This window comes from Zosterops lateralis (genome assembly GCF_965231275.1).
Source record: "Zosterops lateralis genome assembly, chromosome: 6".
NCBI classification, from domain to species: domain Eukaryota; kingdom Metazoa; phylum Chordata; class Aves; order Passeriformes; family Zosteropidae; genus Zosterops; species Zosterops lateralis.
In genome coordinates this window covers 36,103,176-36,128,856 of record NC_139761.1, presented here as the reverse complement: position 1 = coordinate 36,128,856, position 25,681 = coordinate 36,103,176, and the positions used below count along the sequence as shown (strand labels likewise).

The 25,681-nt window shown below is 40.8% G+C and overlaps 1 protein-coding gene across 2 annotated transcripts in view; it reads left to right on the top strand.

Annotated features, from left to right (window-relative positions):
• The first annotated feature begins 1,162 nt into the window (after positions 1-1,162).
• The window catches only part of NUMB (NUMB endocytic adaptor protein), a 92,003-nt gene continuing 67,484 nt past the window's right edge, over positions 1,163-25,681 (top strand). Inside the window, exon 1 of one of the 2 annotated variants that reach the window (XM_083863562.1) lies at positions 1,163-1,233. The gene's annotated coding sequence lies outside the window, so the exon portion shown is untranslated. The remainder of the gene's footprint in view (positions 1,234-25,681) is intronic. The other variant, XM_083863564.1, reaches the window with a different exon arrangement.

Genomic DNA, 25,681 nt, shown 5'->3' with positions numbered 1-25,681 from the left:
GTAAATGATTTTTGCACATGATGCTCTGAATTTCCAGTGACTTCAGTTGCTTTGTTTTCTGGATGTTTGCCAGCTAGCACTGTGGCCCACGTTCTTTGTTGCTCCGTTTCTTTGCTCGATTCAGAAACAAAGAGGAATAAGGGGGACGGTGTATGCAGAGAGAATATAATAATGCACAGAAACAGAATGTAATCTTTGCATTTCAATTATCTTCAATTTTTTTAATTTTTTTTTTTTTCCAGCGGAATGCACCGGGAACTGTTCTAGCTGGCATTTTGGATGGAGCAGCTGCTGGAAAGGCTGGTGAGAGGAGGCAGCTATTGGAAATACGCGTTCAGCCCAAGCCCCCTGTGTGCCTCTGCTCCTGGAGGATTCCCCCGGGTAACTTCCCTCTGAAGCGCAGCCTCCCTGCTGAATTCAGCCCCTGGTACTGTCTCCCCTGTGAAAATGGAGGATGCTAGTGTTTCCTTGGGCCGAAGGAGGGATATCCCAGTGCTGTGGTTCTCAGCAAGGCTCAGTCGTGGAGGTTAAGGAGCCTGCTCGCCTTTTTCCTGCAAGCCTGGCCCCTGGCTGATGTGGAGCATCGCGGTTTGTGGAGAGCTGGCATTAGCAGCACGTCTCGCTGCAGCCCGCAGGGAAGGTGTCAGTCACCGCATGTGGTTTATCGGGGGGAAACCGAGGTGGCACCGGGGCTGCGGGAACCCTCCTCCTGCTGCCACCAGCGCCGCGGCCGTGAGGAGACACGAAGTACGGCTGAACCGGAGCAGAGACGGGCGGTGGAAGGCGCATCCCCTCCTGACGCATCAGCGGTTCGGCAGCCGAGGGGTCCCCGGGAGCCGGGCTGGTCCAGGTCCGGGCCCGGCACAGCCGCCGCCTTCCCGCCGCCGAGCCCCGGGGAGGGCGGGCTCAGCGCCGCACTGGCACCTAGGGCAGCCAATCCCGGCACGCTGTTCCCACTGCGTCAGCCAATCAGAACCAACAGCGAGAGATTGGGGGCGCCAGAGCCCCGGCGTGAACCGGGACCTGCGGGGCGGGGATGGGTGGAGCCAAGGCTTTGACGGGCGACTCCTCGCACCAATCCGAAGGCCGGGCTTGAGTGCGCGTGGCCAATGGCCGCCGAGGGCGTGGCTGGCGGCCGGGGGGCGGGGGCGGAGCGGCGGCGGCGGCGGCGGCGCTGCTCGGTGGCGACGGGCGGCGGAGGAGGCGCCGTAGGGAGGCGGCTGCGGGCAGCAGGTGAGCACGGCCGGGCCGCGATGCGGGGAAGGGCCTTCGCCCCGGTGGCCGGAGCCGCGGGCGGGCGCGGCGGTGCCGTGCCGAACCCCGCGGGGCGCGGGTGGGTCCGGCGGCGGGGGGGTCGCCGGGGGCGGGGGAAGCCTGAGGGGTCGGAGGGGAGGCGGGGGCGCCCCGGGGAGGTGCGGGCGGGGGCCGGGGGCGATGTGGGGGCGCTCCCCGGTCCCCGCCCCGGCGGGGGGCGGCGGGGTGGGGCGCGATCCCCGGGGCGCGGTGAGCGGGGGCCCGGCGCAGGTGGAGCCCGCGGGGAGCGGCCCTGCGGGGAGCGCCGAGCCCCGGCCCCAGGGAGCGACCCGCGGGGCGGCGCCGCTCCGTGCGCTTCTCCCGGGGCTGCCTCCTGTGCCTGCGGTCCCTCCTAGGCCTTGAATCCCGGCCAGGTTTCCGTCAGAGGGTCCCTCCGGCGCGGCCGCTCCCGGCGCTTTGTATCGCTCGCCGCCCCTGCCCGGCCCTGGGAGCAGCGGGGGCTCCGGGAGCTGGGGAAACCCCGAAAGCCCCGTCTCCGCCGGGGCTGGGGCGCCGTGAACTTGGGGAGGCGCCGGGACGAGGCTTTCGGGGATGGTGCTGAGGAGCCGGTCCGGCAGCGGGAGCTGTAGGGGAAAGGGCCCCGCGGGCAGCGGCGCTCGGCTCTTTCACCCGCTCCGCGGCCGGGCCGGCGGCTCAGTGCGTGTGCGGCAGCTCGCCAGGCTGCACAAAGGAACAGCCGGCGGCTCCGGCCCGTCCTGCGGCCGCAGGAGGCTTGGATGAGCAACAGCGTGCGGGGCGGGGGCTGCGGCGCCCGGGAGCATCGCCCGCTCCCTGCCCGCCCGGCCGCCAAGGGTTAAAATGCCTCGGAATGCCCTCAACTCCGCTTATTGCGCCCATGCAGATGAACAGTCTGCAAGAATGAATGATGTATTCCTCGCAGGAGAGTTAGTGTCTTGCAGCAGCTTTGATCTGTAACTCCTTTGGTCCAGTGGATTTATATAACCTGTTCATTAATGGTTTATGGAATTATAAGGGAGCTTTTCTGTGTGCTGCTGTGTTTTCTGTGTTGTTGTCAGTATCTCCTAATTCAGTTGTCCGGAGTAGGAGAAGCTTGTGGCTGTCAACAATGTATATTTTTACCATTTAAGGGATTTTATTTTGATCTCTTGTGTTGTATTTTTGATCATTCTGCATCTTGAGATCGGCTCTTGAATGAGGAGAGTGAGTAAAATGGAAGGCACACTCGTTCTCTTTGGCTGCAGTAATACTCTAGGTATGACTTGTAACAAAAAATGTAAATATTTAAACGGATTTCTGACTCAGTTCTATTTGGCTTATTGATCTATAGTTACTGCTAAAATGGTCTTCATGATTATGTAGAAGTTAATAGTTACCATAGAGAAAGAGATTGTTTTTCTGTTCATCAGTCAGTGTTTTCCATTTCTTCATCTCTTGGCAATTGTCTGTGGAAGTGCTGTTTTTTTCCCTTAGCAAAAGTCTCCCAGAAGAAATAAGAATGTGAACAAAGTCCAAAACAATGAATTTCAGATGTGTTCATCCTTGCCTGTGATTCTAAAAGTCTTGGTACCCTGAGTTATCCTACAATGAAAGCTTTTAAATCTGTAATTGCATATAGTGTTGGTTTTAAGCCTCAGTGAAAAGTCAGATTTATAGAACTCTAAATGTAACACATAAAAGATTTTTCCCCCTAAAGTATACATGTGAAATGCGATTCAAATCAGCCATTTAAATCCTTACTAGCATAAAATTTATTTTCCATCCTGAGAATTACTTTCTTGCATTTATTATTTAGCTTAAATGTGTGGAAGCTGAAGATGCATGTAAACTAGACAGAGTAGACAAGTCTGTTTACCTTCTCAACCTAGTGTTGTGAAACCTTCTGATTTTGTGTTAGTAGCTTGGCAGCATTATGCATTTGGGAAGAAAAAACCCCAAACCAATAAGCCACATTGGGCTTTTAAAACTTGCCAGACTTCTAAGTCTTATGTTTTGTAGTTTGATAGAGCTGCTTGGTGTTGGAATGATCTGTAAGTAATTTTCTTTCCTACTGTATTGGATATGATGGGATAAAATCTTTCTGAAATGGTAGTGAAAGTCTTTGCAAAAGTGCTTCCTTCCCCAGGAATAGAGGCAGTTGGGAAAAACATATTGTATGTAGTAGATTTTTTTATTGTGTGTTTGTGAGAGCCTGGTACAGCACTGTGTAGGATTCTTGAATTCTGCTCATAGCTGGTTCTGTTCCACTAGTAATATTGATGGAACTGCATAACATTGGAAAAAAATGAATTGCTCTAATGCTATAGAAATTAAATCTTTTGTACTCTAGAAGAGATGTTTTACATCTCTAGAAGAGAATCTGTCAGGTAAGAGATTGTCAGCCTAAGCTGGTCTAATTGATGACTTTGGAGTTGTATCCTGCTTATTGCAGTAGTCTACTCATCTGACGCTGCTGACTTAGTTCTTTTATTTAGGGGAGGGCTCAAAGTTTACCTGTATTTTTATTTGTTTTGCCAGCTTATCAAGCAAGCTTGGTTTAAACTAATGTGAAATCTTGTCCTTAATCTTGTTTTTGGAGTTGGCTTTGATCAGTGAATTAAAATTACAGATTACTTGCTTATTCTCAATCACAGTATTAATAAGTGAGATTGGAGCATATTGCCTTTCTTTTTCTGCAGAATACCAAGCATAAATTCAATCAAGCTAAGACTTAACATGTCCTCTATAGTCATATTATTGCATTACCACCAGAGCAGCTTTGATTTTTCTGCCAATGCTTTCACCAAAAGGATCTGTGTTCCCTGTTAGTCTTTCTTTGCTGATCCAGCTGAAAATGGTCATACAGAAAAATGTTAAGCTTCAGTTGGATCAACTGTCTGAACTGACTTCATGGCTGTGCAAATGTTACTGCTGGCATAGGAGGAGGAGGAGGCTGTGACCACTCTTTGCCGAAGCAGCTCAATTTTAGTTTTGCCTAAGCTTGTCAATAGACTTGGCAGCTTAAACTGAAGCACTGCTGGTCATGTCTCTGTCTTGACTTCTTGCATCTTCGGCTCCTGGCAAGGAAGCCTTTGTGGCTGCGAGTTAAGTAAAGTCAGGGAGTTAATCAGGCTAGTAGTTAATTGCTTTTTTTTTGTTTTGTTGAATTTTGGCTGGATCATGTATCTGAACTGGCTGATCACCCAGGTCAGGGGATGGAAATGCGATTTAGGTTGAAATGGGATTGGAGATGGGGCCATGGTAGCTCTGATTGAAATTTCTTTGAGCTTTTCTCGGACCATACATTTCCATTAGCATGACGTGAGTTAACAAGGACCTATAGCAAACTGTTTCAAGCTGGCTTGACAGGTAAAAATCACAGTAAATTGGAGAGTGTTCTTCCATTTCTCTCAGCTGGCATGCTGATGTGGGTGGTAACAGTAATGAGCAGAGGATGTGGAACTAGGGATGTGCTCAGCTCAGTAACCTCAGACTGACACAGCTGTGTCTGGAAGAGGATTTGTTCCCATCCTAAGGGTGGGATCCATCAAATGCTCATTTTGAACTCATGTTCTTTATGGTGTATAGTTAAGGCAGATGTTGCATCAGAAAGAACAAAGTTTTAATAATAAGCAAGATCAGGAAGACTCTTCTGTTCCACTGTGCAGGATGTGGGTTTTGTTGTTGTTTTGGTTTTCTTTTTTCCTTTTTTTTTCTTTTTTTTTTTTTTTTCGTGTTTATTTTCCTTCATTTTTATTGACCAAGACTTGCAGCTGGCAGACACCAGTTTGGATGTATAAATGGCATCATGTTATATGTAGCTGCAGTTAGACATTCATCCAGACTCCTTTGAAGCGTGTGGTGAGGGGATAGCTCTGAAAATGTGAATTGCTTTGTTTGGCTTATGTCTTACATAGTAATTCTTTGTGGAGCCCTGGTGTTCTGTAGTAGTAATTACCAGATGTGATGGCTTAAAGATGTTTCTGTACAGTAACTTCTGTTTCTGCAGAGTTGTGACTGAAAGTGTGTCAGGACAAATTCATTTGTGTGTGAGAAATTGCTTGAAAGGAATATGTATGCCAAAATGTAAAGGTGCTCTTGAGGAAAATGTGAAGCCATTAATTTCAGAGTCTGGGAATCTGAAACAAGTTCTTGGCTTCTTCGAGTGCTGAATCTGTAGGATTTTTGAGATTTTGCTGGTGGGTTTTGATACTGAAGCCAGAACCAAAGTTGTTACCCTTCTAAGTGAAACTGTGTTTCAAGTACAATGTATTAAGACTTGGACCAAACAGTTTGGAATCTTTTTCTGATTACCTTTCCTTTTCTGGGAAACAACAAACTGGAACTTCCTGGTGAACTGGATTATAAGCAGTACTGTAGGTACACCTAGAGAGTTTATTCTTCAGAACTGCTTTCTGTAGGTGGGTACTTGGTCATTGGCCTGGGCTTCTTCACTGATCTGAGAGCTACAAGTGTTACTTAGTGTTACTGAGACTAAGAAAAAACTTGTATTTGGCCAGAACCACTCTTACTGCACGCTAGCTGTTCTAAATTTGGATGTGACCACTCTTAATCAGTTTATTTTTCTGGGCCAAAACCTCCAACCATCAATGATTTCTCTTTCCTTCCACTTTTAATGTTGTTTAAACTTCATTAATGCAATTCAAGCCTCTGTTGAGGCTCCACTTTCAGCGGCAGACTGATTTTAGACTGTTAAAGAAGCTTATTTCTGTAATCCACCAGGACTAGAGATACTTTGGCTTTTCCAAGGTATGTGCAGTTTGCTGATGAGCACCACTGAATTCCAAACTCTCCTCGTTATTCTGTGTGCATTGTAGTGCTGAGTGGCTCATAAATGCTTGGATCTTTAGTTAGCCGATATCTTTGTGTGTTGCCTTAAGATTTTGAAGATAGTCTTCTTTCAAAGGCATTAATTCATCAACTGCTGTAGTAAAAATCTGTGGAGACATGTGAGGGAATTTGTTCCCCATATGGAGGAATGACACAAATAGAAACTTGGTTCACAATTAACATAGGCTAGGTCTAGCTTTTGTTTAGTAACTAATGATAAAAGTGTTGGATTTATATTTTCCCACAGTAAAAGGGAAAAGCAAGTGTGTTCCTGCCTTCCAAATGTGTTTAACAGCAAACTTCTAATTTTGTTCTTGGGTGTTTTTTTCTGGAACTCAGTAGCACTAGACCAGTTTACATGAAGCAAGGAGCATGAAACTTGATTGCTGTTATTTTTTTTTTTTCTAATATTTGTTTCTTACTCTAATTAATAACCTAAATTATGTAGGGTAAAAAAAGCAGTGGGTACTTTTTGTTCCAAAAAGACAGTTGTTATTAATTTGATTTGTACAGGTTGGTTTAACTGCAGGACTATAGAGCTGTATAGATTGTGCTTTAAGGGTTGTGGCTGCCTCATGTCTCAGCAGTGGGTCAAATGAATTTTCCAATCTTTTCCTGTGCTTTACTACTGTGCCTTTAGCATATACTTTTTTTTTAAGGCTGGCTATTTTATTGTCAGAGTCTGCTTAACATGGTATTTCTGCTGACTGGTTTTGATTTAAAAGAATGAGATGTGACACTGTTTCCAAAAAGTCTGTGAGGTTTAATCTGGTCTAAAAAGCCTGAGAAAGAATTTACCCATCATTAATGTTGTACTAATCAAGATTTAGTGCTTTGGGCTGGGCTGGGGTTCCTGTGCAAGTTCTTCCTTGTAGTTCTGATCAGTGCAGAGTCTGCATTCATGTTGAGTCATCGCATTTCAGGTTGAAATGTAAATTACCTGTGCATCAAATTCTCTAACCCAGTCTGAAAATACGAGTATGAGAATTAAATTGTCTGGTTTAATGTCTTACATAAACCAGACTTTACAGGATTCAGTGGCTGTGATGTTGGTTTTGCTTTTTGTATTTTAGCACTTACCTACCAATAGAGTGGCTTTTTGAGGTTTCTTTCGTCTTCTCCCTCCCAGCTGAATTATCAGTAAACTAGTTAATAGTTAGGATTATTTGTATGCTCTCATATTAACAGAGTTTAATACTGATGTCCAATTTTGCTTGTGTCTATGAAGTTTGGTAATTCTGTGTAGATTTCAGTGTCTATGTGAGAAGCATCTTTTATCCAAAATGTGCTCTTTCTTTAACTGGATTTGCACAGGGTAGCTTTGAAAGAGTGTCATGACACTTGTATGTATATTTATTTACACATGAGGATTGCTTCCTCTTTTTTTCAATGACATGAATTTGTCAGAGGCCATTTGCTAGTTTAAAGTGCCTCTCAACTGTGCTGTGCATGGATTTTCCTCTGTTGAGTAAGCAGGCAGTAAAAAGCCACTCAGTCTTTGAGAACTGGGCAGTCCTGTGTGTTCTCTTAGCTTGGTAGCAGAAAACCAGCCTCACCTCCTATAAGGGAATGAAGGACTGTACTTCAGTTGGCCTGTATCTTTTTGGTAGGATCTTTTCTGAAAGTGGTTTTTAACAACCTTTTTGTATCTGACTTTACGTATAAAATCTAAGCCATGGCTTGGATTTGCTGTGGGCAGCTGGGAAATAGAAGACAGTCATTGAATGCTTTGTTAATCTCTCTGCATGTGTTCTGGATAGGTGCATCATGCTAGTGTTCAGTGTGGATTGTTCATCATTGGAAGATTTGCTTGGCCAAAACTGTAACAGCCAAAATACTTGAGCATTTCTTTGCTGTCAGGTGGGGTAGGCTACACCCCTTTAAAGAGGTATATGCTTAGTACTATCGAAAAGCTTTCCTTGTTCTTAGAAGTAGAGAATTTGTTTTTTGGGCGTGATCTTTATTGGCCTATATGACATAATATAGGTTAATGTCCATTGTCTCACATTTCAGAAATGGTCCCGTACTTAAATTTCATTTTCAGTTGGAATAAGTTATTCTCTGCCCAGTTAACTCTTGCTTTGAGCAAAATTTATTTTGCCTGTTAGAGTTTGTTCTCAAAGTAGTCAGTCATATCCACAGTGTTCAGCATCTTGTCCATGCACAGACCAGGAACATAACTGTGACTAGAAAAGGCAATGTGGTTTGTCTGCCTACAATATTTGTTGACTTAAAGGTGAGGACCCAATTCTGAAAATCATATGGTGTAAAGAATATTTATCATTCAAGGAGAGAGAAAAAAAATTAGCTCTACCATATAGTAATTTAACTACTGTTAAATTGTTATTCTAGCATTGGAGACATAGTTCTTCCTTTCTTCTGGGGTAGGCAGTGCTGAGATAGGACTACAGTGAGGTTGTGTGAACTGTGGAAATTGTATTCTTATTTTGGAAGTCCTAGGGAAGATAAAGAAGGAGATTATTATAACAATAATCTTTGAGGAAATCCAGGATGAAAATCTTTCTGATTCTGTCTTGATTTCCTTATTGCTCAATTTTCTGCTTCAATTTCTTAATAATGTACTGCAGTGTTTTGCTATGAATGAGTATCATAACTTGGTTGGGGAAAAAAAAGGTTTTCCATGAGAGGTAAGAAACCTTTTTGGAATGCGACGTGTTCCTGGAATTTTCTGAGATGCTGGATCATGGCTTATCTCCAGGTATGCCTGATGACAGCTAAACTTCTTGCACTTCTGAATTGCAGTTCAACATCCCAGGACTGTTTGATGGTATATTCCTTTCTCAAACTGAATAAACAATTTCCTTTTTCCAGGTTTATTTTCAGCAGGATCAGTCCCTGCTTTCACTTCTGCAAGCACTAGCCCTGGAGCTTTGGGTGGGGGAGGACAAACAGAGGGGCAGTGCTGTTGCTAGAAGGAAGTGACACAGATCCGGTGCATACAGCTAATGTAACTATGATGTAGTATGTTTTGGAAATGGTCCTGCCTCCCTCACCCTCCAAAGATCCCACCTGAGATAAAGATTATGCGTTCAGGAGCTCTTCCCTGGAGTTCCTTTTAGCTGCATAAGTGATTTCTATGGCACAAGTAATGATGACTCTGCCCTTTTTCAGTAGAGAAGCATCTGTAGGTCCGTTTATGTGAGCAGCGAACTGCTGATCATCTTGTTACAGGACCCAGGTTTCAGAGATGGGAGCACATCTCGGATCCATCAGTGACAGGACATCTCCAGGTACTGTCACTTTGTTTTGTTGTCTGCTTCCAGCAGATACCAAGATTTTGTTTAAACCAAGTGGGTCCTACTTATTGCCTTGGCTCCTTTCATGGCGCGTCAGTCCAGTGGCCCAAAATTAGTTCTGTCCTCTCCTGTAATGGCCCTGGAAGTTGGGCTTTCTGCAAGTAGAGGCTGTGCAGCCATCTGAGCACAAGTAAAGAGGAGTAACTAAATGGATGTCTGTTTTTCATGGCGTTAGAGCAAATGAGAAATGGAACTGACTGGTGTAGCCAGAATGCAGGTAAATGCTAAAATGATTAATGTGGTGATCAAGGAGACACAGTTTATCTTGCCAGTGGTAATGTTACCTTAGAGAAAAAAGGAGTAGTCCTAAAATCTTCCTTCCTTTAGATTTTGTACAAAGAATGGGAAATACTTCTTTTACAGAGGACTGTTTCGTTTTTTTAATTTTTTGTTCCCCCTCACACATTGTCTGGCTCCAGTTACATTTAGAAATATGCAAACGTTCTTACTTCAGTCTTATCTGGCTTTTACACTGTAAGTGATTGCTTATTGTTCAGCTCACTGTTTTTGTGTTTAGTCTAGGTAAATGCTGCACAAGCTTCTTTTTCTCTTTCAGAGACAGACTTTCATCTTTCTAACGTGCATCTTTACTGTGAGCCATATCACACGTATAAAAACGGATCAGTTGCAGCTGAAATAGCTGCTATCATGAAATAGCTAATGATGTTTTGGCTCATGTGTGAGAGATGACACTGCATCCGGTCTAGTTCTGTACAGACACACCAGATCAATCTGCTGTGAGTTGTCCTAGTTTCTTCAGTGGAAAGGGACTGGCATCTGCCAGTCTTGCATTATATTACCCTCAAGGCATGAGGACTGCTGTTCTTTGGTAGGTGTAAAATGTCTATAGCTGTCATATTTTGAAATTTTTGAATCTTCCAGGACGTGATTTCAGATACACTTCAGGGCATAGATAATGCCTGCAGTTCGTGATCAAAAATTGTGGTTTTACACTGCACTTTCCTTGGTTTTCCATGTGGTGCAGTATTTATAAGGCATGTATGGCTGTCAGGGCTCTAAACAATACTGGCTTAAAGCTGTAGGCCTAATTTTTGGGATAATCTAATTTCATACAGTTGGGGATGGTACTGGTGTGAAATACACTGGGAATTGCTTCTCTCCACAGCTGTTTACATGGAACTGTGAACAGCCTTCCTACTCAGGACTTAATAGCCCTTGAGGTCTAAGCAATCAGTGTGTTGAATTCTGGTAATTCTTTTAGGCACTTCATTGTTTTGAAGACAGTGATTAGTTTAGCCATGTAGCAAGGATGGTCTTGGGGATGTTTTTTCGTGCTTTTTTTTTTTTTTAACCCCCCAGAAGCACCACATTTGGTGTTTTTATCTTTTAAAAACAAATACATAGTTTGTTTGGTGTGTCAGTGTCAGTAACAAGTACGTATTTAGCTTCAATATGCTGTTTAACAGGTAATGTTCCCCTAGTAATCCTGGTATGGAGACCAATCTCATTTATGTGTAGGTGTTAAAGTGAGCTGCATTACTGTATTAAATTAGGTATGGCATAATTCTGTGTTTACTTTGGGGACTTCATTATCTGCTGTTTTAAATTTGGAACTGGGTTACAGAAGTTCCTGGGTTTTAATCCTAATTCTTTCATGCAATTTAGAAGTTGTTTTTATTTTTTGGAAGATAGGAAATTGTGTCCCCATGTCCTTCCCACAGGCCTTTAGTCCCAATAACATTTGTAAAGAACTTAACCAAGAGAACTGTCATTAGTATATATTATAATTTCCTATAGGAGTTGAAAGGGTTTAAGTTCACATGCATGGAAAATGCATTAGGTGACTACTGTTTAGATTGTAACATATTTCATTACTCTCAGTCTTGTCCAGAGCAAAATTAGGGAGGTTCTTCATATCCATTTAAGGTTTCTATGACTCATCTGTTTGGGGTTCATCTGAAGGGTGATCAGAGTAGTTTAACATGCTTAAAATTCACCTTTATTCTGTAGTAAGTCTAGATCACTATGTAGTGGTCTTAAAGGAAGGAGCAGAACATTTCTTCTAACTGAGACTAATGGAACATCTGAATATCAGAAATTCAGATTATCAGAAAGGGGAAGAGGCAGGGCAGTAGCAGATTATGTGATTCTGTGAAATCAGTGAAGTTAATCCATTATGAAGGACTTGGTTGAAATAGAATTCTCGCGGTACACAGGAAATAAAGGATATTGAAGAAAACCGCAAATTCATTGCTAATTTTGCAAACTAAAATGGTTCAGGGTGCAGCACAGATTTGTTGAGAAGGAAGGTAGTTCATGGATCCTCTGCTGTTTTCTTTTTCCTTTCTGTGTTTTTTTTTTTTTTTTCTTCAAATCTCCCTAATCTCTTTCCATAGAAACTTCAAGGCAAAAGATGCAGGTTCTAGTAGTGAAAGGCAGACTTGTGAGATCCGGCTTAGTTTTTATTTTGTTCTACAGATGTATTCAGTGATGGGTTATTTGTGGTTAAATCCTGAAGACTTAAATTTTTCAGTATTAACGTTTAGGTTCTTGGCATGCCAAACTCCAAGTGATTAATGTTTTAATTGTCAGTGGAAAGTTAGAAATGGAAGAGTATCATTGAAATGAAAGGGTATTTACTGCTCGGTGTTGAAAATAGGACACGGAGTCTAGACTCAAGTCCTCTTGCTTTCTGTCTTACAACCCTTGGGATTTATAGTTGTAAGCCTCTTTGGAAGTTTGAAACGTTTCTGGTTAAAGGGTTATTCCTTTCTAACATGTCTGATAGATGTGCCTCTAGACAGGGTTATGACATTTAGAGAAAGAGACAGGGCTATGAGCTATTAGCTCAAAAATTTATTTCTCAAGCAAGTCCTGTTCATTACCAAGTGTTTTTGATCCTGGCAATGACACTAGTGGGGATGTCTAAGGATGACCCAAGATATGAATTCTTAACCCGACTGCTGCCACTGAAGAACTTTCTCACTGTCCATTGTGTACTTCTGCTGTGCCTTTTGTATTTGACATAATCATTCAATGGGAATAATCAACCACAATCATTCAATGAAACCAGCACAAGGTATTTTCTGCTGCTGTGGTGAGCTGGATTGTCTCCAAGTGGTCTGGCAAGTGCTGTCGATGGAAGAACAGGAACTGGGGGGAGCACTGGGCAGTTGGGTTGGTATAGCCACCTCCTGCAAACTGCTTTTAAATGTGAGTGAGTCATAATTGAAGTTCTCCAGTGCAGGGAATAGAGAAAATAATTTACAGATATTTTAACCTTGTTGTAGTCTCCATCTGCAAGTGGCATGCTGGTGATTTTTGAGCAAAGGAAGTTGTTTGTGTGTTTTGAGAGAGCAGGTTGCACAAAGTAGTAAACAAAAAAGGAGTTATCCTTGAAAAAGTAGTGTTTCGATTTTTTTTTTTTTTTGAGGGAAAAGTGTTTCATGGCATCACTTTCAAGGTGTTTCTCATTCCAAAAAAAGAAATAAAGAATCCACTGGACTAGAGAGTTGGGCCAAGGACAAGCATAGCCTTCTAGCCAGTTGTGATGGCCCTTTCTCAAGGAAGTGAGAATGGTGGAAGTAGTGGTGACTGACTTGGGGACATTTTCTCTCCTCTAGTGTGTGGATGTAACATTGTTGGTGTATGTGTTTTTGCTTTAGATGAGGGCTGCTTGGTCAAAAGGCAGTAGGTTGGTGTTATGTGGGTAGAGGTGAACTGCAGAGCCATGCTTAGGGGGAACAAGTGCTGGGCTTGCATAAGAACAGGTCCATTAGAGAATTTCACTTACACAGAACCTTATGCAATGGCAGGCTGTGAGGGGGAGGAGGTTATTACTTGGGGCCCCTTAATGTGTGTTTTCATCTCACCCCCTTGCTGACTGCTCTTTCTGCCTCTCGGGGGAAGGAAGAAGCAGCTTTTGTCTCTGTAGCCTACCTACAAAACCTTGCTTATTTCAGGAGCCACCTCTTACAGAGAGCTCTGAGCATTGATTTTTTTGAGACTGATGCTCTAATGGAAATAAGCACTTATACGTTAGTTTCCAAGATGTCTTCATTTAATCAGCTCTTGCTTTCAGAGAGGCTGTGCTGCATTTCTTCCCTTGAAACCCTGAGGCACCAGGGAGTGCAGGTGCAGCCACTTGCCTCAATTGTTCAGTACAATCTGCAGAATTCTATCTTTTACTTGTTAAAGATACAGAACCATCATTTCACTGTATCTAACATGTTCCGGGCAGTAGCTGTGACATGGTCACTCCCTTACTGTGTTCTGTGCCAGTGAAGCATCAAGTCAGTGCCTTTGAACATCAACAGTTTCTTAGCTAAAGGAGGTAGCAGTACCAAGTACTGGCATCTGGACTGGGAACATTGTAGCTAATTATCAGGCTATTAGTCCCCGAAATCTGCCAAGAATACAGAGTTTTTAGAAAAAAAAAAAAAAACAAAACCCCTCTCAATAGCCTTTTTAAAGGAAACCTGAAGTATAAGCAAGTTTAATTAAGTTGGAAAATTCATCAACCTCGATCAGTTATTAAGGAGATAAACACCTTGCATTTATAGAAGAGCTAAAGAATTTTAGCCATGAACTAAATGCTGCATGATTATAGGCTCAGGAAACTTTATTTGGCTAGGAGGAAGTGTTTAATTTCAGTCTGCTTCAGCCAACCTTTCTGTAATACTCCATGATGTTAAATGCCAAGTAATCACTGTTTTTAAAAGTTATTTTGAAGCAAACTTACATGTTCCATATAAACTGGGAGAAGAAACTGAATATTAAGTACACTTTGATCTGCTTTCCTGGTAAAGATGCTTGCTGTGTTTATTCAGCTATACTTTAGTACTTTATCCTTACCATTTCTATGGAATTTTCTGACTCTGTTAGTCTAAATTCTCCTGTTTCTCTGAAGAATGGTGATTGAGCTTTTCTGCGTGCAAGTCTGACTTTAAAAATGCAGTAAAATAGCAGGGTTTGAAAGATGTTGCTTCCCAGTTTTAGTTCTGTGATGTGGATCTAGCAAAATCTTAATGGGATTATGTATAGTTTGATTTTATTAAAATTAATTTTTGCCCCAAACTTCCCAATATAACTATTGTCAGTTCAGTCTTATTGTGGATGCAGACCTGTGTGTGCTATTATAAAGCCCAAGTGCTTTTGCCATTTAGACATTGTAATCTATTCCTCCTCTTTGTTTTAAAAGCTTCTAAATTTGATGATATTTGTAATTCACTGATGGGATGTTAGTTGTGCATAAATTGTAGTAGGAATGGTCAATTGTGAGAAATGAGTGTGTATTTTTTGCCTACCCCCTTCATTCTGGTGTGTGACACTAAATTGACAACTCACTTGCTGGGGCACAGCTGCGATTTGACTCTTTTTGCCAAATGGAGTTGTCAGGTCACCTCTGTGTTAATGTTCTAAAGCTGATCCAATAAACTCTGTGTGTGTTGGACAACTCTTATTTTTATGCCTAAAAAAATGAGGGTTATTTTTATTACAATGTCTTAAAAAATGGATGTTCTGTAGTTAGAGAGAACCGTTACCAGTTATTCCAGTAATTAATAAATCTCTATGTATGGACAGGTATTCAGATTTTTAAAATCAGAGGCTTATCTATGCTCAGCAGAGCAGAATCAGGTATTTTGTCCTTGTTCTGCTGGGGCCTAAGATCAGAATTCCTTCTGAATTTGGCAAGTAACTCTTGCATTGTTTTCTGAACATGTTAATTTTTTATTAATTTTTTTTTAAATTTCTTTGGTGCATTCATCTCTGTGAAATAGCTTGTAGATGGGCACTGGTGTGCTGCAGACAGGTGCCACAGTGGCCTGGGTGAAATGAAGTGTGAGACTTGTGCTTAGGTGTGGAGATAGTTGTACAGATACAGCTTAAGAAGAGCTGCAGAGAAGTCTGAGCCTGAGGAAACCTATAAATTATGGATGCCTTTGAGCGTTATTTAATACAAAGGAGATGTTAGGGTAATGAAAGTGATTGATAACCCAAGTTATTAGCTGACATCCTCCCTCCTGAAATGATTACTTATGTAACTAATTTGATTTTCTTAAATTATACAGTGAGAATGAATTGTCTTTGGTGAGTTGCCTTCAGTCTAGCTGGTTTTGTGGTTTAATTCTGACTAGTTATTTCAGGTTCTGACTTTGCGACTGTTCTGATGCAACTTCCCTAAGAAGAAGCTCTTCGCTATGAATATGAACAGGTTTGCTTCAAAGTGAAGAGTTGAACAGAAATTGAAGTGGGAAAAATGCTGAGAGTTCAAAGTGAGAATGCTTATTAGTGGAAAGACTGTGTGAGGCTTTTGGAGAGCAGCTTTTGTTTGATTCTGGACTAGTCTGGATGAAGTCCACCTTTTTATAATTGATATTTAAAGGGGTTTTTTCCTACTTATTTTGTAAAACTTGATCATAAATAAAATTAGTTTTCTTCTTGTCAAACCTGGTTTTCCATTATTCTTCAAGTGGGAAAGCTTAAAACTTGTGGAAAAATTGAAAGGACTGATCTTATCCTGGAAAGCCACATTTTCATACCGAGAAGATAAAACAGTATTTCCTTCTTCTTTCTGCATGTGGAATGCTTGCTCAAAACAGGCAGAGCTTAAGAGGAAGTTTTTACCAGGGTATGATTTCCAGTTCTTGTGCCTTTAGATCAGCACCATTCTTCTAAATCCCGTAAGTGTTTTCAGGAGGGCTTTGCTGCCTGTTGCTGCTGTAGGTCAAAGATCAGGTTCTGGTTCCAGAGTGATTGTTAACCTACGGGCTGACTAAATTGTGAATTGTGCAAGTGAAGATCTTCCTTCACAAGTAGTGCAGAAGTCAGTGGACAGTTGTTTTCCATTGGGGTGGCTTGATTTACCAGCATGGAGATAATGGTTTCTGCACCTAAGAATTACTCAGACCGTGAGCAAGGTACGGGGTTGCTTTAAAACTCTTGCTGTACAAGGCAGGTTCTGCCTCGTGGCTCTCAGGTCCCACGCTGAGTTAACAAAAGCAGTGATCCTGGGTGAGGCAGGCATAGAACATGTCTTTTCTTCCTCCCACGGTTTTATTTTAAGTTTGATGTTTTTGGGTTTTTTTCAGGGGATAAAAAATACAGTAGCTTCTGAAGATAAAAAGAGTGTGTTCAAAAGATACTTCAAGGAGAGTAAAGAAATATAAGAAATTAAGTAATTAGAAGTTTTAAGTACATGGTGAGGAATATCTATTTAAATAAAGGTGACTTGCAAAGTGTCTGTGTTTTCTGTTGGTTTGTTTGGGTTTTTTTTAATGGATGCTGGAGCCACAACATCTACTATGATTCTTTTAAAATCAATTCTGGATACAAAAGTAAGGGAAGGATCTCACAGTTATGACAAGTCACAAGTCTGTAATTTCATTTTGCAATTAGTTCAGTCATGCCAGCTGAAGCTTTTCATGCTTAAAAATACAGTACTGTTAATGATTACTACAACAATTGGAATTTGTGTTAAAATAGATAAACACACAGAAATTCTCTGTCATTGGAGTGAAGATATATTCACTGAAGCAGACAACATAATTCGTAAATGCTGGCTAAGATGGAAAATAACTATGACTGAAAATGGGTAATGTTCTTCAAATAAAAAGACTTAAAATATGTCTCTTTAGATTTCTTCAAAGGTAGTTTCATCCCAGTTGCTGAGAGTGAATCTTGGGTCTGTTGGTAGCAGTAGAGACGGAAAAATTCCTGGTTTGTCCCCTGAGCCTCAACTCTAGTGGGATGATGGCAGTGCCTCTTGACATTTCCTAGAGCCTATTTGGTGTTTCTTTAAATCCTGACTATAGGAGGCTGAAAGCAAGCTGATGCTACCCAAAAGGAGTATTAAAAGCACTAAGAAGGAGTTAGCCTTTTAGCAACTGGTAACATCTACCTTTAAGAAAAAGGCTTGCTTTTTGGGTGAATTATATTTTAGAGGTCATTGTCTTAGAGCTGCTACCAAACAAACATAAAGTCTTCATCTTTAGATAAGCTTTGTATTAGTCTTCTGTATTATTCTTAGTAGAGCTATCAGTCACAAAATAAACTTAAAAATAATAGCTATATAGTGAGAAGTATATGTATGTCTGGAGACTGGGTAATGTGCTGATACCGAAGCAGTTTGGTATTTGGTATCCTTACAGCAGGCACTCTTGGAAAAAGAAGTTCTGCAGACAGTAAATTTGTCAGTAGGATTTGAGTCTAAAATATGCAGACTTGGAAAGTAGGTTTTCCTTTCGGAGTAACTGGTTATGAAGGCTGTTTGTACTTCACAGAAAGGTAATCTCTACAAGTGGCCAAGACATACTGGATAAGAAAGGTGGGAAAGTGGTTGTATTTGTTCACCATCACTTCTACTGTGCTCTCAAACTTGAAGGCAGTTTAGGTGTTGAGGACAGAAAAGGCTGAATTTCTCACTTTGTTTCCTTCACTTTGTTAAACTGGGTGTTCTTGAAAGTAGTATTCAAATAAAGTAGGACTAAGATAAATTCTAGTAATTGTTAACAATAAAAACTACCAAGTTCCAGTTACATACAACTGTTCTCTTACATCTACATTAAAGCAATCTTGTCTGCTTTCTTCTTTAGTTGTTTGAATGAAGGCAGACATCAATTTCTTTGGAACTCTCAGTATAATGGATTGAGTGTTTGAAAGATTTGCTTTAATAACTGGGGGAGAATGTTGCCAAAATCCAAAGGAAATTGTGAAATGCAGTTTAGTAATCAGTGCAATGTGTTTTAAATTTAGTCCCTGAAGTCTGCCCAGAAGAAAAACTATGGCATTAGGGAAAGCTGTTGGTGTTAATAAAGTCACAAACTAGAAAAGCAAAGAGGGACTTTATTTAGCATTTACTGTTTGACTCCCAAAAGTTTATGTAGTTGTACTGAAACAATTGCTTTCATTGGCAAGATTGCAATTTGCCTTCTCTCAGTGGGTTGTGTTATAGTACCGTAATTATGCTTGACCATGAAGTTCAAGAGTGGAAGAGATTTTGTCAACACTGAAAAATTGTAAAAAGTCTTAAAAAAAATAAATTGTGCCCTATCAAGGGTGCTGTTGGTGCAGATTGAGTAAAAGGCTGAACTTGCAGGTTGTAGGTTGTACTTTGGGAAAAGATCAGCTACAGGTCACTGTTAGCTCAGTCCTGCTAGGTTGAGCCATTGGTGGCTGTCATACTGTAAAGCACTTCCCAAAGTGGTTCCAGTGCTGGGGAATTGGTGTGGGGCTAGTGCTGCACCTGGACTGGCTACAAGGAAGAGGTGGGATGTGAGGTAGCTCTGTAGCTCCTTGGCTTTGAGCTGTGGACTTGGGATGCCTCTACTTGGATGGGTCCCAGGCTTTGTAGCAGGGGACAGTATGTACACTATAGCTCAGCTTGCCTTAATCTTGGCTAATGAGAGTTTGTGTGTTAGTTCAGTCTGCAAACAGTGGGGCTGTAACAGATTGGGTCCCAAGTTTAGACTTGTCCACTTTTAGGTAGTGTAGCTGCTGTAACTTTTTTTTCTGTCTCTGGAGGAAAAAAAAAAAAACCAACCTAGACTTTGCTTTGTGGTATCTCTTCTTCATCCTAATAGAGTTAAGAGTAATATTTCTTTATCAGCAGGACACAGCTTTCATTCCCATAGCTCTATAATAAAGCTCAGTGGTGTGGAATATATTTTAGCACATTTCTAAATTGATCTGTTCTAAGTATACTCCGAGTAACAAAAAAAAAACAAACCCAAAAAAACCACCCCCCCCCCCCAAAAAAAAAAAAAAGGGAGGGGGGGGGAGCAAAACCCCAAAACAGCAGCAAAGATAAATACTTCACTGTGCCTTAGCCCAGGGTTTGAGTCACAGGCAGAGTTCCGTTTAAATTAGTGTAGGGTCTGGAATACTATTCTGTTACACTATACTATATATTGTCTGACTGAGCCCCTTCTTTATAGTTTGTTATTCAGCTTAGAGTACAGATACTGAGCTAGCTATGTGTTTGGCCTTTGCTTGTGCCAAGCACATCCTAAGTGTTGGCCTTTATGAAATTCCTTGTCTGGATAGTAAAGTACAGAGTTCCCTCTTTGTGTGATGTAAGGGCTCTGATACTCTACGGAGTACCTGGGCTTATGTAGGCAGCCCAAGTGTGTTTGGGGAGATGTCATCAATGAACATGGTCCATAGTAGTACTGAAATTTTTGTCTAACTCTTTTATTTTCTCTAAGCACTTTTAAAAAAAGTATTCTCTTTAGATAATGTGTGCTAGCTTATATAAAAGTGTACCCTGGTGAGGTTAAAAGCATTAGGGACTGGTATCTCTCTCTTGGCCTGAGTCTCTCTGTTTACTCACCACCCCAGCAGCTCCCTTTTTTATCAGGGAGAAAGGTGTCAGCTGTAAAATGCAACCAGTCTTGTCTCTGGTATGCAGATATCCATTCTCCATGTTTAAATTCCTGGTGTTTAGGTAAGGCTTGCATTGAATCTCTCTTTTCTTATTTTGCTTTTTTTCCTTTGGTGCACCATTTTGAACTACACCAATGTAGGTGAATTATTTTATAGTTAGAAATGAGATGCAATACAATTTCACCTAAAGTAGCAAATCCGTGTTTTATTGGAACTACAGCTCATGCTCTAAACCACATTCTACATATTTTTAAAACTTCTAATGTTGAATTCTCCTCATTTACCTTGGCAAATTACTCCAGTGTCTAAGAATAAGCTACAAATATTCGTCTAATATCAAATGCCAGGTACTTGATTGAGTAGGAAAAAACCAAAAGATGAAAAGAAGTTTGAAGTCTTTGTCATTTAGATTATGACCTAGTTGTTGCTTTATTTTCTATTGCAGAAGTCAGTTAAGCAAAATATGATAACTCGGTTTTCACATGTGTGTGGCAGTGGGATGAGCTTCTTTTAAAATATGGGCACCTGAATTGTAGGTAGGAGTTGGGGATGGAGACCTGTCAATGGGCTTTCCCTGCACGTGTGTTCCAAGGTCATTTTTTCTCTCTTGCAGCATCAAATACTCACCGTATCCTCACTTTCTTACTGACATAACTAGAATCCACTAGAGTCTCTAGTTTAGTCTGCATTCTTTTATGTGTACATGATCTTATGTTTGACCTGTCATAATCCATATTGAAATAAATGTTGAAAGGAATTTACTGTTGAAAGGGATTTGTCACCATAACTAGTCCTTTATTGCTACCTCTGAATTTGTCAGTTTCTGATACTGGCAGATTATGCTGTTGAATATTCCTTTCAGACATAAGTACAATACAAGAAGTATTAAGCATAACCCTAATCTCTGCTGGACACAAATAGAAAATAGAAGCACCTTCTTCTTTACCTTGTGGACTTCTATTTACCTGTTAATCCAATTAATTGATCACATAGGTAGGTCAACATTTAACCCAATTGAAATTAAGAATATGCAGCTAAATTTTATGGGGTTTATATACCTTTAATTAATTCCCTTGAAACCATGATACTAGAAGTTAGTTTGTGATTATGGTGGTTCATGGGCCAGAAGCTCGGAATTCATCACAGTAATAGTGTAATAGTGAGACTGCACTTCATTCTTTATTTGTCAAATTATTGTATTATGGAGGTCTGGAGACATCTGAGTAGAGAGAAAAGAAAGATTTCATTACTTTATTATTATGTGATCTGATTAATTCTCAAATCAGTAATGTAAGAAACTATGGTTTACAAATGAGTTTAGCAGCCCTTCCATTATTTGTTGAATAGCTACTATGGACATTGCAAGAGCTTCCAAGATGTGAAGCAAACACTAGAATGTACGGAGTGTTCCTTCTAGAAGTATTTTATTTTCTGAATGTAAAAGTTCTTCCAGTGTAAAAGCAGGATATGAAATCAAATATTTCTGCAGTGTGATTATGGCTGAATTGCACAAGTCAAACCCTATCCTTTCCTCTTTAGGAACTAGTTTATATGCATTCCAAATAGTGCATAGAATATGCTTCTAATCAGTCTATTGAAAGCTGTTTAGATGAACTTCTCTCAAAGTAGCTCTCAGGAAGATGGAATTTAGTATTGTATTATGCTCATTTTTCTGAAGAAGTTGAAAAAACTACTGGACTTCATTACTTTTTTTTTGCTGCAAAATTATGTCAAAACTTTCAGAAATAAAGCCAGAAACAGCAATCCAGAGTCTTTAAAATAGTATTCTGTTCCATACATGTGAAAGCAGTTTCTGAAAAAATGTTGTTGGAAACCTCAGATGGCAACCTTCAATTTAAAGGAATAGCAATATGAGTCATTCTTAAAACATAAAAAAAGTCTATAGTGTATTTTTTTTTTTTTTGTCCAGTAATAGGAAAAGGATTGACTCTGGATATGAAATGCTGAGCTTTATTGCATTTGCATTAGGCAGAATTATTAACATTGTATTGTAGAAGCTGTGGCACATTTTTGGCAAGCTGATACATTCCTCCCTTTCTCTGTTGCTTCCTCCCACTCAAGAGCTTTTGTCTTTTCTATCTGCTTTTTGAAGAGAGAAATGTGGTACACATAAAGACCTCTGAAACTGTAACTCACGTTTGGATTTGATATAAAGCTAAACTGTTACCATAAATTCAGATTACAGAAATACCCAAAGCTAAAAACCTTTGTTTTCTTATTTAAATAAAGCCAAATATAGCTAAACTATAGTTGTATGAGGCAGTGGGGAATTAACAGCCTGACTTTTGTAGCTAATACCTGGCAGAGCTGAGAAATGACTATTGTGTAAGGTAATTGTGCCTTTTTTGTGTGTGTTTGTGTATCATCTTTTCTCCTTTGAGAGGAGGCTATTGTGAAAGATGACAGTGAGTTAAATATAAGAAAAACCCAACACTTGTCGTCACAAGAAGTGTATGATAGGATGATGCCAACTACTCTCATGTTCTATTTTTAGGAAGTATGAACTTGGTCTGTGGTTTTACTGAGAAATCATGGTCTCTACTGGATGAATTTGGGAAGAACAGTGCAACCCATAATTTTTTTTTTTTTTTCATCAACAAACCTAGCGAATGTCCTGTGAACTGTACCTGAAAATAGCTACTTGCCATGAGGTGATATCTTGGAGGACTCTTTTAAGCCTGTTGTATGCAAAACCCCATGAGCAAGGTTCAGAGGTGGCTCCATACACTGCGCACACGAAAGATCTTTTATGAACAGCCTTGGAATGCTACATGTGTGGTTGTTTCTAAAACAAACAGATAGTAACTCTTCCCCTCTGCCTCTGTTTATATATAGACATAGATGAATTAAAAAGCTTGATTCATCTGCAGGCAGCTTTTTATTTATTTAATTTATTGAAATAAAAAGTCTATAAAAAGTAGCACTCATCTTTAAATGGATAATGAAGTAGTCTAGGACTAATATTTATATAAATAAGTATTTTTTATAATACTTAACTCCAAAGACATTTCACTGTGATGTTTTACATCTAAGGCTGAAGAATTATGTTCCTGAGATGAGAAAAGAGGAGGCAGGGGAGAGGGGGCTGAAGCTGACTCTTCACAGCCAAGGATATCTAAAAATGGATCATAAATACTAATACTAATTTTCCTTCTTAGGTCTTCTTCAAGTTTTATGCAATAATATATTATGCTTGAATGGAGAGGTTTTGGTAGCAGGAAGGGCTCAGGTGTGGCTTGTAAGAAGCTCCCCTCATGTCTGACACCGCCAGTGCCAGATGGCTCCAAGGTGGAGGTGCTGCTGGCCAAGGCTGAGCCTGTGCAGTGGTGGGGATTTAAGAAGGTGGAAAAATGTTTCTGTGTGGGAACAATTGCAGACAGATGGGAGTGAGCATATGAGCAAAGCAGCTCTGCAGTCACCAAGGGCAGTGAAGGAGGGGCAGGAGAGGCCTCGGGTGCTGGAGCAGATTCCCTGGCAGCCCAGGGGTGAAGACTGTGGTGAGCCAGGCTGTGCCCTGTAGTCTGTGGAGCTCCAAGCTGAGCAGACACCCACTTGAACTCCTGGAGACGCCCATGCCAAAGCAGGTGGGTGCCCAAAGGAGGAGACTGTCACCCTGTGGGAAGGCTGTGCTGGAGGATGCTCCTGGCCCAGCCTGTGGACCATGGAGAGAGAAGCCCAGGTTGAAGCGTATCTGCTCCCAGGACGTGTGACCCCATAGGGGACCCCTGCTGGAGCAGTCTGTTCCTAAAGGACCTGTGGATGGCACCTGTGCTGGAGCAGTGGCTTCATGGATTGCAGCCCATGGGAAGAATGTACTTTGGAGAAGTTTGTGGAGGATTAATATCCCATGGGAGAGACCTCATGCTGAAGCTGAGAGAAAGTTGTTTCTCATTGTCCTACTCTGATTTGATTGGTTATAAATTAAATTATAAACAAATTAGACTTGCAAATCAAGATTGTTTTGCCCATGACAGTAGTTGGTGAGTGATGACCCTTTCCTTACCTTGACCCAAGAGCCTTTCATTGTATTTTCTCTGCCCTGTCCAGCTGAGGAGTGGGAGTGATGGGCATGTCTTTGGTGGACACCTGATGTCCAGCCAAGGTCAGCCCACCACAAAATTATTATTATTATTATTATATGAAATTTCTGAAAAAACCAGAACAGCTAGCTATTTGATAATGGAAGACATCTGGTTATTTCCAGGCAAAGCTTTTCAAGTGATAGCAAATACCTTAAAAAAGTGATGGGGAAGTATCTAAATAAATACCTTGTTTAGGAGATTGTCAGGAAAGTTCAGAGATGCTTGAGAAGGTGGGGTTCTGTTTGGCTGGTGCAGTGTTGCATCCTGACAACTCTTGTTCCCAAAAGTGTTGGTGGGATTAAAAGTTTTCAAATATTCAGCTATCACACAAATCTTTCACCTGTGTTAAATACTAATCCTTAGTAATATGCTGGCATTATGGCTTTTTTAGCTCATACATTATCTCAGTATACACTGCCTGACACTGTTGCCATTTTCTGCTCTTTGCATATTCATAATAAAACTGTAGGAACACTTTGCACAGTCATAGAGTTTTCCTCAACAGACTTAAGAACATGTTCATTTTAGTAAAGTGGAATTAGGGAAACATCAGTTGGGTGAGTAATACCATTCTTTTGTCCATGTGGGCAAACCAGTTTTTCTCATTCAGTGGTAACCAGCATAATGTAAAATATGTGTTGGGGTCGTAGTTTCTTAGTTTCATTTCTAAACTAGTATTTTGGGAAGATTGTTTTAAGCTTTCCTGTGCTACTTATATTGATCTTGAAATTTCAAATTCTGAAACCATAATGAAACCAGCAATTTGGGAAACCAGCTTTGGGAAAGCTAGCAGAAAATTCCATTATTCAGCATCTGCAGGCCTTTTATTTTGATTTTTCCTTTATGAAAGCTAAGTGCTGGTTGTTTTCTCAGCAGACGTGTAGGGATGTCAGAGTATGCTTAGTTGTGGTTTAGTGCAGACAGGTGACCTGGTGGGGACTTTAATTGTAATATACAGTACCATGGTCCTAGTCATATCAATATTTCTGAAAACTGAGTGTCTGTAAGCAGATTCCTTGAGAAATGTGGCCTAGCAGTGCTCACTGTTAGTCTTCCCACTTGGTGCTCAGGAAGGGTTTGATGAGCTTGCTGCTGGCTTTCATATTGAAGACTGACCTGTGAGATTTAGCCCTGGAGAGAAACTTCTTATTGAGGGAATGTTTCCTCTCCTTAAATATAAGGAAATATATACAATAGAATAAGAAACTATTGCCATTTTGTTCAATTTTGAGCATACTGGAATTAAAAAACAGCAGCAGGAAAAACAGTTCTCACACTAAAGGTACTTGATTTTTTTTTTTTCTTAATTTTTTTCTTCTCTCCCAGACTCACATAGCATAAACAGATATACATTGTACAACAAATTTTGTTTTGGTTGAGGATTGTAAGCAGTGGGTATTAGTTCACCCATTGAATAGGGTGAGATCTGATAAAAAGCACAAATTCTCTTTATGAAAAGGAAGTAATACTATGAAATGGTCCACAGTATTAAAATGATAATTTATAATCGTTAATGTAAGTTTTTCAGTTTTGTAAAGTAAATTCCATTTCTTTAGAAGTCCGAGTAGTTAAAGGACCATTGTCTGGTCCACTCTGAAGTGGAATTCTCTGATGAGCTGTGTCTGACCTGTGGATCACTAGTAAGATTTTTGCTTTGGTGAAGCTTTTTTCTGCATGTTTTGCTAAAAACCTAAATACTGCGACTATAACAGACCTGAGTATCTACTAATTAGTGATTGCCCTCAGTTTCTGGGCAAAAATAATTATTTTAAAACCTTTTATTAAAATTGCTTCTTGTCAGTTGATCACACTTTT